The sequence below is a fragment of the Bombina bombina genome, chromosome 4 (genome assembly GCF_027579735.1).
Source record: "Bombina bombina isolate aBomBom1 chromosome 4, aBomBom1.pri, whole genome shotgun sequence".
NCBI classification, from domain to species: domain Eukaryota; kingdom Metazoa; phylum Chordata; class Amphibia; order Anura; family Bombinatoridae; genus Bombina; species Bombina bombina.
The window spans coordinates 132,920,185-132,934,281 of record NC_069502.1 but is presented as its reverse complement, the minus strand read 5'-3'; positions in this window follow the sequence as shown (position 1 = coordinate 132,934,281).

The following is a 14,097-nucleotide window of genomic DNA, read 5'->3' as shown; positions in this document are numbered from 1 at the left end:
CCATTCCTCTTCCACCCTCTCTCCTTCCCTCCTCTGCCAGGGTTTGAGGAAGGACAAATCCTCCACCCAAACCTCGGCCCCTATTCCTGCCCATACTACTCCCTACTTCCCCCCTCCCCCTCCCTCTATCCACCCTCACCACTGCCCTCCCCCTAGCCACCCCCTTCCCAACTCCACTAGGCCTATCCATCCCTTTCTCCTTCCTCCCTAACTCTAACCTAACACTAAAGTCCCTAGCTTACCTAACTACACTAATTCACCTAACTAAACCCTAAATTAAATAGCCCCAAAACTAACTACCTAACCTATCTAGACCCTAACTATCTCTATTCTATATCCCTCAAAATAAAAATAAAATGTGGGGGTGAAAATAAACAAAGGGATGTAAATGAAAAAGGAAAAACTAAGGAGGATTAGAACAAAATTATAGAAAAATAATAAGGGATGCAAATTAAGAAAGGGGTGAGCTATATAGTCAAATGAAACAAAAAATATGGGATGTTAAAAAAAAAAAAATAGGATGGGCAAAATGTATATATAAAAAAACAAGTTATATAGTGAGGAAGGGAAGGGTAGTCAAAGGGGGGATGGGAAGTGGAATAAGGGGATTAATGAAAGGAGTAATAAAGGAAGATGGGGATATGGGGGTTAATGAAAAAAAAAAAATGTGAATGTGTTTGTATCAAATAAAAGTGTGCATGTGTGTGTGTGTGTATTTGTGTGTATAAACTAATGTGTGTTAATTAACTAATGTATGGATGTGTGTGTGTGTGTTCCTAATATTATATGAGGCCTACAATAAGAATATATGAAAATCAAATATCAAACTCTCCACTAACTCTCAAACAACTCTCAAAAACCCAAAACTCCTACCAACGCAACTAGCTCCCGTGTCTTTCTCTCTAGAGGCGATCACAGGTAAAGAGCGCAGGCGCAAACCGTTATTCTTATAGACAGAGGTCGGGTTACCATGGCAATGCACTTGTTATGGCGCGCTTTTCGACAAATCCGACATCGGTTGGCAACGCAAACTTACGTACGGCCGAAAAGAGCGACTGCGCGCAACACGCTAATCTTTTCAATGGAAACCTGGTACTAAAATGGAGCCGTAAATTACTTTTAGCTGTCGTCCGCTTCGGTAGCTTACGGCTCCATTTTTAACGACTCAATGGAAGCGAGGCCATTGTCGCCACTATAATAAATGTATTAACCCCTAAACCGCCACCCTCCCGCATCGCAAACACTATTTAAATATTATTAACATTTAATCTGCCATCTGCCCACACCGCCGCTATAATAAACCTATTAACCCCTAAACTGTAAGCCCCCATCCATCCATGCGGCAAGAAGTCTTCATCCAGACGGCCTCTTCTATCTTCATCCATCCAGCAAAGTCCTCATCCGGGCAGCAAGAAGTCTTCATCCAGGCGGCCTCTTCGATCTTCATCCAGCCGGTGCGGAGTGGGTCCATCCTGAAGACATCCGGCGTGGAGCATCCTCCTCATATGGTCGCCGATGTACACTGAATCTTCAATGCAGGATGGACCCGCTCTGCACCTCAGGATCAATATAGAAGATGCCACCTGGATGAAGACTTTGCCGGGATGAAGATCGCTCAAGCGGGACTTAAACTGTAAGTTGATCATTAGTGTTAGGCTTTTTTTAAGGGTTTATTGGGTGGGTTTATTTTTTAGTTTAGGGTCTGGGCAGTAAAAGAGCTAAATGCCCTTTTAAGGGCAATGCCCATGCAAATGCCCTTTTCAAGGCAATGGGTAGCTTAGGTTTTTTTAGATCGTTTTTTATTTTTATTTTGTGGGTTTGGGGGGTGAAGGTTTGTAATGTTAGTGGTTCTTTGTCATTTTTTTTTTTTTTTAAATAAAAGAGCTGATATCTTTAGGGCAATGCCCTACAAAAGGCCCTTTTAAGGGCCATTGGTATTTTATTCTAGATTAGGTTTTTTATTTTTAGGTGTTTTTTATGGGTATTAGAATAGGAATAATTTTTTTATTTTTAATAATGTGTTTGTTATTTTGTGCAATGTATGTTTTTAGGGGGTGTTTTTTTTGCAAAAGAGCTGTTTATCTCAGGGCAATGCCCTACAAAAGGCCCTTTTAAGGGTCCCCCAAAAGGCCCTTTTAAGGGCCCCTAGTAGTTTGGGGGTGTGGGTTTGTATAGTGTTAGGGGTGTTTGTATTTTTTTTCGAGCAAAAGAGATGTTTATCTCAGGTCAATGCCCTATAAAAGGCCCTTTTAAGGGCCCTTGGTAGTTTATTCTAGTGTAGGGTTTTTTTATTGTGGGGTGTTTTCTTTTTTTACGGGTATTAGAATACAATTAATCTTTATTCTTTTGGATAATTTTTTTTTTTGTAATGATAGGTTTTTTATTTTTTGCAATGATAGGTTTTAGTGTAAGGCAGGTTAGGTTTTAGGTTTAGGTTAAAAACTACTTGTTTACCTAGTTAAAATAAATACAAACTTACCTGTGAAAAGTATGTATTTAGTTTTATATAGGTATTTATTAGTTAATAATTGTAAATTTAATTTAGATCTAATTTCATTATATTAGCGTTGGGGGGGGGGCTAGGTTTAGGGGTTAATAGGTTAATTTAGTTAATAATTGTAAATTTAATTTAGCTATATTTTTATCATGTTAAAGTTAGGGGGTGTTAGGTTTAGAGTTACGTTAGGGTTAAGTTAGGGTTTAATATAGTTTAATTTAGCTTGTTGCAATGTGGCGGGGCTGGCGATTTAGGGGTTAATAAATGTAGTATAGTGACGGCGATATCGAGAGCGACAGATTAGGAGTTAATCATTTTATTTAGCTAGTGATGATATCAGGAGCGGCAGATTAGGGGTTAATAACTGTAGGCAGGCATCAGCGATGTTGGGGCAGCAGATTAGGGGTGTTTAGATTTAGGGTTTATGTTAGGGTGTTAGATTTAAACTATATTTTTATTTCCCCATATACATCAATGGGGCTGCGTTATGGAACGTTTGTTTTCGCGATTGCAGGTGAGTTTTTTTGCCGGCTCTCCCCATTAATGTCTATGGGGAAATCATGCTATGATTGTGTGCGGTATGGAGCTCAATGCAACCATATCGCATGTAGAAGGCGTATGTTTGAAAACTTGCAATGGCAGCGCTATAGGAAATAAATAACGTAACTTTTGTTCATTAATTTCTTTATAGCGATCAAAACTCATAATCTATTTGTTAGTCTTGAAAGTGTATGATCCAGCCTTGGCTGGCACAATAGATGCTTTCTCTAGGTCCTTGGCAAATTAGTATCTTTCCACTTGTGCCACCATGGCATCATATGTAGTAGGGTTTTCCTTGCCAACCCAGTTATGGAGAAGGCCACGTGGAAGTTCATGCAGATATCTGTCAATTACTAGGGATTCCACAATCTGTGCAGGACTTTTCTCCTCTGGTCTGAGCCACTTTAGTGCCAGATGAATCAGATCAAAAATCTGTGATCGCGGAGGCTTTCCCTCATTAAAACAGCAATTATAGAAACGTTGGGCTCAGACTGTAGTTGTCACACCCATTCGGGGTAGGATTTCAGCCTTTAGTCCTGTGTAATCAGCAGTAGCCTCTTCTTCTAGGTCATAATAAGCCTTCTGGGCCTGACCAAGGAGGAAGGGAGCAATTATTCCTGCCCATTGCTCAGGTGGCCAGGTCTCGCAGGTGGCTGTGCATTCAAACACCAATAGATAGGCCTCTATATTGTCCTCTGGCATAATTTTCTGTAGGCAGCTGCTAGTCCATATTCTGCTTACAGCTCCTGTTTGTGCCGGCAGTCAATGGGTAGTAATGTGGTCTGCAATCTTTTTCAGGATTTCATGGTCCCTTTTTTGCGTCTCACTCAAGGCCCCAATTTGCATAGCCATACGTCTGTTACTCTCCTGCTGAGCTGCTAGAGAGGCTGCAGCCTGTCAGTTTGTTTCTTGCTGTACTGTGGTAGCTTGTAGCAGAGCTTTTACAATATCCTCCATGTTTGGCGAGTACTGTTACTTTAAGGTTTCCACTACACAAAAGTTGGCACCATTCACAAATCCCACCACTGCCACCACCTTGTGGTAAGTTCACTGGAAGAACAGTCTCAATGGCATGGTAACTGTATTTTCAAACAGTTTAATTCAGAGAAAAAAAAGTATTTTAACATAACAGATAGACTGTCTAACTACACATATAATTTACTTTACTAATGATAAACTAGTCAGCTAAACTGAACCCAGTTTAGTACTTCATAGAAATGGCATAAGTAAAATACAAAACAAATCAAAACAAGTTTGTCTCACCAGTGTGTCTCTTAACAGACAGTCAGCCATGCTAACTGGTCTCCAGCCTCTCTTTCACTCTGGAAAACAGCCTGCTCCCTGAGACACATACTGTTCATAGAGAGCTGCTTATAAAGGCCTGAGCTAGCTTAATAGGGAGCAGCTGTGAAACTGACCCAACAGATTTAACTCTTTAGTTGCAGGTGAAAATTGTTCTCTATAAGCGCCTGCTAATGTACACACCTTCCCTCACCCTGTCACAATATATATATAAATGTACAAGAGAGGTTAACAGCGCTCACAAATCCTACTATAACTGGTGTAATATGAAAATGAGGTGTGTACTTATACAATTAGTAATAAACAGCCAAAGTTCATAAAGTATATGGAACCAAAGTCATTGGAGATCCAGTCTGAATAATCTATAGATGCAGTGAATGCCCTTACCAGAATTTACCTCAATCATATGAGGTAAGTTGCCGCACTCGAAGGGGTGCTCTGTCCTCTGTAATTGTTTGATCCGGAATACCACTGTATGCCTCTAGAATTTCATTGACCACTTGGAGTATGTAGATATTTCTTTCTTCCAAAGTGTACCTCCCAAGATGTGTGTGTGGATGTGCCCATCACCTCTTGGAGTATGAAATCTTGGTATGCACTTTCTCACCGGCAGTTATACCCAAGAAGACATAAAATCATATATAGTGTAATACAGTTTTATTACATAGTCAGAGGTAAAAGCAAAAAAATATTCAACTCACATTTAGTATCCTCAATTATTATGAGGTATAGTAAATAGCATAAACATCATCAGTTGTCTCTATTCTGGTACAATGAGTGGTATAAGTAGTACTCCAAATTGCCTCAGATAGTGTGGCCAAAATAAGCACAAGTCCGGTAAAAATACCAATAATAAGAGACTAGAGCAGTACAATAAATAACATGTTTAAAATGAAAAAGTGTAACAAAGATGGGTAACGAAATACCCTATACAGGTGTTCCCTCTGAGGAAGAAGGAATATCGATCCTTTGAAACGCGTCAGGACACCTGTATAGGGTATTTCGTTACCCATCTTTGTTATACTTTTTCATTTTAAACATGTTATTTATTGTACTGCTCTAGTCTCTTATTATTGGTATTTTTACCGGACTTGTGCTTATTTTGGCCACGCTATCTGAGGCAATTTGGAGTACTACTTATACCACTCATTGTACCAGAATAGAGACAACTGATGATGTTTATGCTATTTACTATACCTCATAACAATTGAGGATACTAAATGTGAGTTGAATATTTATTTGCTTTTACCTCTGACTATGTAATAAAACTGTATTACACTATATATGATTTTATGTCTTCTTGGGTATAACTACCGGTGAGAAAGTGCATACCAAGATTTCATACTCCAAGAGGTGATGGGCACATCCACACACACATCTTGGGAGGTACACTTTGGAAGAAAGAAATATCTACATACTCCAAGTGGTGGATGAAATTCTAGAGGCATACAGTGGTATTCCGGATCAACCAATTACAGGGGACAGAGCACCCCTTCCAGTGACTTTGGTTCCATATACTTTATGAACTTTGGCTGTTTATGAATAATTTTATAAGTACACACCTCATTTGCATATTACACCAGTTCTAGAAGGATTTGTGAGCACTGTTAACCCCTCTTGTACATTAATTCTAAACTGTTACATCAACGGCTCACCCCCGAGATGTTCTAGTCCCTAATAGCTGCCATCTATTTCCTTTTCCCTGACTAGCGCAGTTTGAGAGTATCACTTGTTCTCAGGTTAGGATTCCTGATCTGTAACATTCTACTTGTTTGCTCCATATATATATAATATATATATATATATATATATATATATATATATATATATATATATATATATATATATAATTTTTTTATATATATATAAGTGGAAGATTTAGTTACCGCATCTGGCCAAATGGCTTAAGTCAAGGAACGACTCCAAGGTCTGTCTTTTTTTTTCTAATACCTAAGACCTCATATATTTGAGCCATATAACTTTTTGTGCAGTGTTTTTTGGAATAATTTGTATTAGATGGTGTTATTGTAAGTATAATTGTACTTTATAATGTAATTTTGATGTGTTTTGTACAAATTTTATGTTTTGTGAAACAGTTAACTGAGGTCGCACTAACCCGATGCTTGTTAACTTCAATTATATATATATATATGTGCATTTCATAGGAGCTATTAATTTGACAACTGGAATACCCTTATTATTGCTTTACACAGGCGAAAATAAGTAATTAAGCAACTGTCTTTGCAGATTCTCTAATTAATGTTTTTAATTTACCATATATATAATTATATACTGTATATGTGTGTGTGTGTGTGTGTTCATCAATAGCCATAAGCATTATGGAGCTTTATTTGTCATTTGGATCAGACTGCTTAAATCCCTTGTTATTGTAAGCTGAGCCGTGATTCTCTAGTATTTCAATCTGCAGAATAATATCTTAAGATGTGTAACTGTACCTGAACTAATCTATATTGGACAAGATATCAATACTAATTCACCTCTTCTTCAGTATCTTAATGGAAAAGAACTCAATAATTCTGAGTTGTACAGTCATAGTTTGAATTCAAATGACAGTTATTTGTTAAATGTTTAAAACCTTTTTTAGCTTTTAAATATAATATTAAAAACTGTCTATTAGTTTGGAATCCAGGGTGGATAACTTGTCCATTGAAATCTTGCAAAATTGAAGTAAACCAATACAGCAGATTCTGAGAATAAAAATGTATAATGATTTTTATGTGAACTACTAACACTGCAAAACAGCCTTACTAAGACAAATATTAAGAAGACAGATGCTATTTAGTGGTCTACATTTAAAAAAAAAAAAGAATTAATAAAAAACAACTGAGTCGATGCTGAGAAATGAAGGCATAATAAAATACACAACACAATTGTTGCAGCTGTTAACAAGGGGATCACTTTTTTGGCATCTATGGCTTGGTGGAGAGGGTACAGTGTTGGCTTCACATATGAAGCCTTGGAGTTTAAAGGGATATTCTAGCCAAAATTGGAATCCACAGGAATGCATTTCAGGATTGAATAGAAGCATTTTTGTAATGTACATGTATTAGCCATAATGCTTCCAAAAAAAAATGCAGTGCACCAGCGTTTTAATCACAGCACTTGCTCAGAGATCCTAAGGTGCTTGTATCATCTGGTAATGACTTAAAGGGACACTAAACCCAATTTTTTTCTTTCATGATTCAGATAGAGCATGAGATTTTAAGTACCTTTCTAATTTACTCCTATTATCAATTTTTCTTTGTTCTCGTGCTATCTTGATTTGAAAAAGCAGTACTGTAAGCTTTAGAGCCAGACCATTTTTTGTTCAGAACCTGGGTAGCACTTGCCGATTTGTGGCTAAATGTAGCAAACCAATCAGCAAGCTCTACCAAGGTGCTAAACTAAAAATGGGCCGGCTCCTAACCTTTCATTACTGCTTTTTCAAATCAAGATAACATGAGAACAAAGAAAAATTGATAATAGGAGTAAATTAGAAAATTGCTTAAAATTGCATGCTCAATCTGAATCATGAAATAACAAATGTGGGGTTAGTATCCCTTTAATTTGTTAATTGCTGACATGATATGTGCCCCACTTGCATTCTGAGCAGCTGCAGTACTTAAAATGCTGGTGCACTGAGAAAATCTAGCTATGCTTCACATGAACGAGCATAGAAAAATGTAACACTAAAACAGTGATAACTTTTACTAGAAGCATTTTTGACAATACATGTATATTGCACACTCTTTAATAAAAACCACTATAACACACAGATATTATACTTAATGTGATTTATTAGTGCAAAATAAATAAATTGATCAACATTAATTCATAAATAAAGCACATATGACGACCCATACAAAAGACAACAACAACAATGGGCCCCACATACACCACCTAAGATATAGAAGCCAATTAATAAGTACAGACACTAATAAAATGCTAGATTGCAAAAGCCTAAAGAAAAGTCATTCAGCATAAATGCTGACCAATATAATCATTGAATATGATGTTTGTTAGATGCTGGATGCTGTCCTATGGCAATGGAAAAATATAGCAGAATAGAAGCAGATAGCATATGTTATGACGGTTAGTAATGCAGCATATCGTTAGTCAGCCAGTAGCAACATTATTCCATAAGCAGACATATACTATTCCATAGCAATGATGAAAGTAAAGTGCAAAGCAGCAGTCTTTTGTGTAAAGTTCATTAGTCAGCAAGCAGCGGGATTATACTGAAATGCAGAGTTCTCTGTAAAGTGACTAGTGCAGACAAAAGTATTTAGCAAGTTATTGGCAAGTGTGTAAAGTGTCCTTCCTTTTGTTATTAACGCCCTGTGTGGGGTATCCACATGAGTGATTAGTGCATGTCAGTAAGGTACACAAAAAGAATCCAGCCGTAGATAAGCAATAATTGATAGACTCAGTGAGTCCAGCTGTTACCGACCCAATATACAAGCCTGATGGCGATGTCCTCCGACTCACTACTCCTTCACACAGGGATAAGTTAACAGCACTGCTTAAATTGGGGGAATCCCACTGTTGTGGTGCTGCGCACCGACGCTTCCTTCTGAGCATTTTGCTCCGTTGTGTAGCAGCTAGGAGCTTCTTCCGGGTTGATCTCTGGGCTTGCCGAAGTTCATTCTTATTTGCTGAGGCAATCATGTCACGAAACTCGTCACTAGTTCCTGAAAAGATCTTATTGGCTGCACAACTCTTATGACAGAACGTGTCACTCTTTTGTTTACGGGTTAAAGGGACATTACTGATTTATTTAATATTAACAGCTCATTATTATAGGTCACTACCGTAATTCATTTAATTTACATATTTCATTGATTACACATACAGACAAAATGAACAGACAAAGAATACCTAGTGTGACAAGGTGTGACAAACAAAAGTCAATAATCAAAGAAAAATACTTATATACAAAATTAATACTTATATACTCTGTGTAGATAATTTTGGCATTATTTCAGACCTATGGCGGAAAGAACTCCCGTGCACACCGAAATGGCATAGAAAGTATCCAAATATATTTAAATTTTATAATTTTATAAATTAAAACAGTAAGTTATCTGGGAAGACTGATAGAACTGATTGTATATTTGGTTAGTTAGAGTACCTATATTTATTTAGAGTACCTATGTTTATTTAGGCAGAAAGGAGGCAAACTCTAATTTCTCATTCAAACCTCTAGGGGATAGTGTCTTTAAAGTAAACATCCACCTTGTTTCTTTTTGTAACAAGATGGTATTAATATTGCCCCCTCTCCTATGCTGGTTAACTTGTTCAATGCCTATACATTCCAAACAATCCAATTTGGACTGATGGAATGGGGCAAAGTGCCTGGCCACTGGGCTATCAATTTTAACATCTTTAATGTCATCCCTATGCTCATATATACGTGTACGGAACTCTCGATACATTTTGCCTATATAAAAGCTTGGGCAGGAAAATGATAATAAATAAATAACTCCTGTTGACGAACAATTAATATAAGATTTAATTTTGAAAGTTTTTCCAGTATTTGTTTCAAAAGTTTTCGATCTTTTAATAAATGTACATGCAGTACAGTGGTTGCAAGGAAAACAACCCACTATGCTATGTGCTTGATCGGCTAACCAATTTGTCTGTTGCACTTTCACAAATTCACTTTTTACCAAAAGATCTTTTAAATGTTTTGCTGTCATAGATGGATTCTGTCCTACAGAGTCAAAGAGATCATTGTCCTGTGATAGCAGATACCAATTCTTACTCAAAATTGTTCGCAGTTTTTGAAAGATCGAAAACTTTTGAAACAAATACTGGAAAAAGATAATGTGATATTCTACTATTTACTGAAAGGAGTTTTGAGATTTTCCACCATGCCTTAAGTGGGTTAAAAATAGTTTTAAATCTCTTGATTTCTACCGGTGTTTCTTTTGGAGAAGAATGAAGTAGTGCTATGGGAAGATAAGGATCACACATATTTATTTCAAGCTCATTATTTAAAACATAATTTTTGGAAAAAATCCAGTTGGTTGCTATACGAGTTAAGAAACTAACGGCTAGATTTAGAGTTTTGTCGTTAAGGACCCGCGTATCTAACGCTGGCTTTTTTCAGGCCGCACCTTTAAAATAACTCTGGTATTGAAAGTCCACAGAATGGCTGCGTTAGGCTCCAAAAAAGGAGTGTAGAGCATATTTAACGCAACTTCAACTCTCGATACCAGAGTTGCTTACGGACGCGGCCAGCCTCAAAAACGTGCTCGTGCACGATTCCCCCATAGGAAACAATGGGGCTGTTTGACCTGAAAAAAAACCTAACACCTGCAAAAAAGCCGCGTTCAGCTCCTAACGCAGCCCCATTGTTTCCTATGGGGAAACACTTCCTACGTCTGCACCTAACACTCTAACATGTACCCCGAGTCTAAACACCCCTAACCTTACACTTATTAACCCCTATTCTGCCGCCCCCACTATCGCTGACCCCTGTATATTATTTTTAACCCCTAATCTGCCGCTCCGTAAACCGCCGCTACTTACATTATCCCTATGTACCCCTAATCTGCTGCCCCTAACACCGCCGACCCCTTTATTATATTTATTAACCCCTAATCTGCCCCCCACAACGTCGCCTCCACCTGCCTACACTTATTAACCCCTAATCTGCCGAGCGGACTGCACCGCTATTATTATAAAGTTATTAACCCCTAATCCGCCTCACTAACCCTATAATAAATAGTATTAACCCCTAATCTGCCCTCCCTAACATCGCCGACACCTAACTTCAATTATTAACCCCTAATCTGCTGACTGGAGCTCACCGCTATTCTAATAAATGTATTAACCCCTAAAGCTAAGTCTAACCCTAACACTAACACCCCCTAACTTAAATATAATTTAAATCTAACAAAATTAATTAACTCTTATTAAATAAATTATTCCTATTTAAAGCTAAATACTTACTTGTAAAATAAATCCTAATATAGCTACAATATAAATTATAATGATATTATAGCTATTTTAGGATTAATATTTATTTTACAGGTAACTTTGCATTTATTTTAAACAGGTACAATAGCTATTAAATAGTTAAGAACTATTTAATAGCTAAAATAGTTCAAATAATTACAAATTTACCTGTAAAATAAATCCTAACCTAAGTTACAATTAAACCTAACACTACACTATCAATAAATAAATTAAATAAAATACCTATAATTATATACAATTAAACCTAACACTACACTATCAATAAATAAATTAAATACAATTCCTACAAATAACTACAATGAAATAAACTAACTAAAGTACAACAAATAAAAAAGAACTAAGTTACAAAAAATAAAAAAATATTTACAAACATTAGAAATATATTACAACAATTTTAAACTAATTACACCTACTCTAAGCCCCCTAATAAAATAACAAAGCCCCCCAAAATAAAAAAATGCCCTACCCTATTCTAGATTACTAAAGTTCAAACCTCTTTTACCTTACCAGCCTTAAGGTAGGAATATTCTGATTGGCTGATCGGAACAGCCAATAGAATGCGAGCTCAATCTGATTGGCTGATTGGATCGGCCAATCGGATTGAACTTGATTCTGATTGGCTGATTCCATCAGCCAATCAGAATATTCCTACCTTAATTCCGATTGGCTGATAGAATCCTATCAGCCAATCGGAATTCGAGGGACGCCATCTTGGATGACGTCATTTAAAGGAACCGTCATTCGTCGTTCAGTCGTCAGCCAGGATGGATGTTCCGCGTCGGAGGTCTTCAGGATGCTGCCGCTCCGCTCCGGATGGATGACGATAGAAGATGCCGCTTGGATGAAGACTTCAATCGGATGGAAGACCTCTTCTGCCCCGCTTGGATGAAGACTTCTACCGGATGTAGGACCTCTTCTTGCTCCGCTTGGATGAAGAATTTGGCTCGGCTGGGTGAAGACGACTCAAGGTAGGGAGATTTTCAGGGGCTTAGTGTTAGGTTTATTTAAGGGGGGTTTGGGTTAGATTAGGGGTATGTGGGTGGTGGGTTGTAATGTTGGGGGGGGTATTGTATGTTTTTTTTTACAGGCAAAAGAGCTGAACTTCTTGGGGCATGCCCCGCAAAGGGCCCTGTTCAGGGCTGGTAAGGTAAAAGAGCTTTGAACTTTAGTAATTTAGAATAGGGTAGGGCATTTTTTTATTTTACGGGGCTTTGTTATTTTATTAGGGGGCTTAGAGTAGGTGTAATTAGTTTAAAAGTGTTGTAATATATTTCTAATGTTTGTAAATATTTTTTTATTTTTTGTAACTTAGTTCTTTTTTATTTTTTGTACTTTAGTTAGTTAATTTCATTGTATTTATTTGTAGGAATTGTATTTAATTTATTTATTGATAGTGTAGTGTTAGGTTTAATTGTATATAATTATAGGTATTTTATTTAATTTATTTATTGATAGTGTAGTGTTAGGTTTAATTGTAACTTAGGTTAGGATTTATTTTACAGGTAAATTTGTAATTATTTTAACTATTTTAGCTATTAAATAGTTCTTAACTATTTAATAGCTATTGTACCTGGTTAAAATAAATACAAAGTTACCTGTAAAATAAATATTAATCCTAAAATAGCTATAATATAAATATAATTTATATTGTAGCTATATTAGGGTTTATTTTACAGGTAAGTATTTAGCTTTAAATAGGAATAATTTATTTAAGAAGAGTTAATTAATTTCGTTAGATTAAAATTATATTTAACTTAGGGGGGTGTTAGTGTTAGGGTTAGACTTAGCTTTAGGGGTTAATACATTTATTAGAATAGCGGTGAGCTCCAGTCGGCAGATTAGGGGTTAATAATTGAAGTTAGGTGTCGGCGATGTTAGGGAGGGCAGATTAGGGGTTAATACTATTTATTATAGGGTTAGTGAGGTGGATTAGGGGTTAATAACTTTATTATAGTAGCGGTGCGGTCCGCTCGGCAGATTAGGGGTTAATAAGTGTAGGCAGGTGGAGGCGACGTTGAGGGGGGCAGATTAGGGGTTAATAAATATAATATAGGGGTCGGCGGTGTTAGGGGCAGCAGATTAGGGGTACATAGCTATAATGTAGGTGGCGGCTCTTTGCGGTCGGCAGATTAGGGGTTAATTATTGTAGGTAGCTGGCTGCGACGTTGTGGGGGGCAGGTTAGGGGTTAATAAATATAATATAGGGGTCGGCGGTGTTAGGGGCAGCAGATTAGGGGTACATAAGTATAACGTAGGTGGCGGTCGGCAGATTAGGGGTTAAAAAAATGTAATCGAGTGTCGGCGATGTGGGGTGACCTCGGTTTAGGGGTACATAGCTAGTTTATGGGTGTTAGTGTACTTTAGGGCACAGTAGTTAAGAGCTTTATGAACCGGCGTTAGCCCAGAAAGCTCTTAACGTCGTTAGATTTCTAACGCTCACTTCAGCCACGACTCTAAATACCGGAGTTAGAAAGATCCCATTGAAAAGATAGGATACGCAATTGACGTAAGGGGATCTGCGGTATGGAAAAGTCGCAGCTGAAAAGTGAGCGTTAGACCCTTTTTTGACTGACTCCAAATACCGGCGGTAGCCTAAAACCAGCGTTAGGAGCCTCTAACGCTGGTTTTCACGGCTACCGCCAACTCCAAATCTAGGCCTAAGATTGTATAATCTTATATCTGGCAGTGCCAAGCCCCCAAGTTCAATTGGGAGGGAGAGTTTAGTCAAAGAAATCCGCACTCTTTTCCCCTGCCAAAGAAATTGTCTGAGTGAA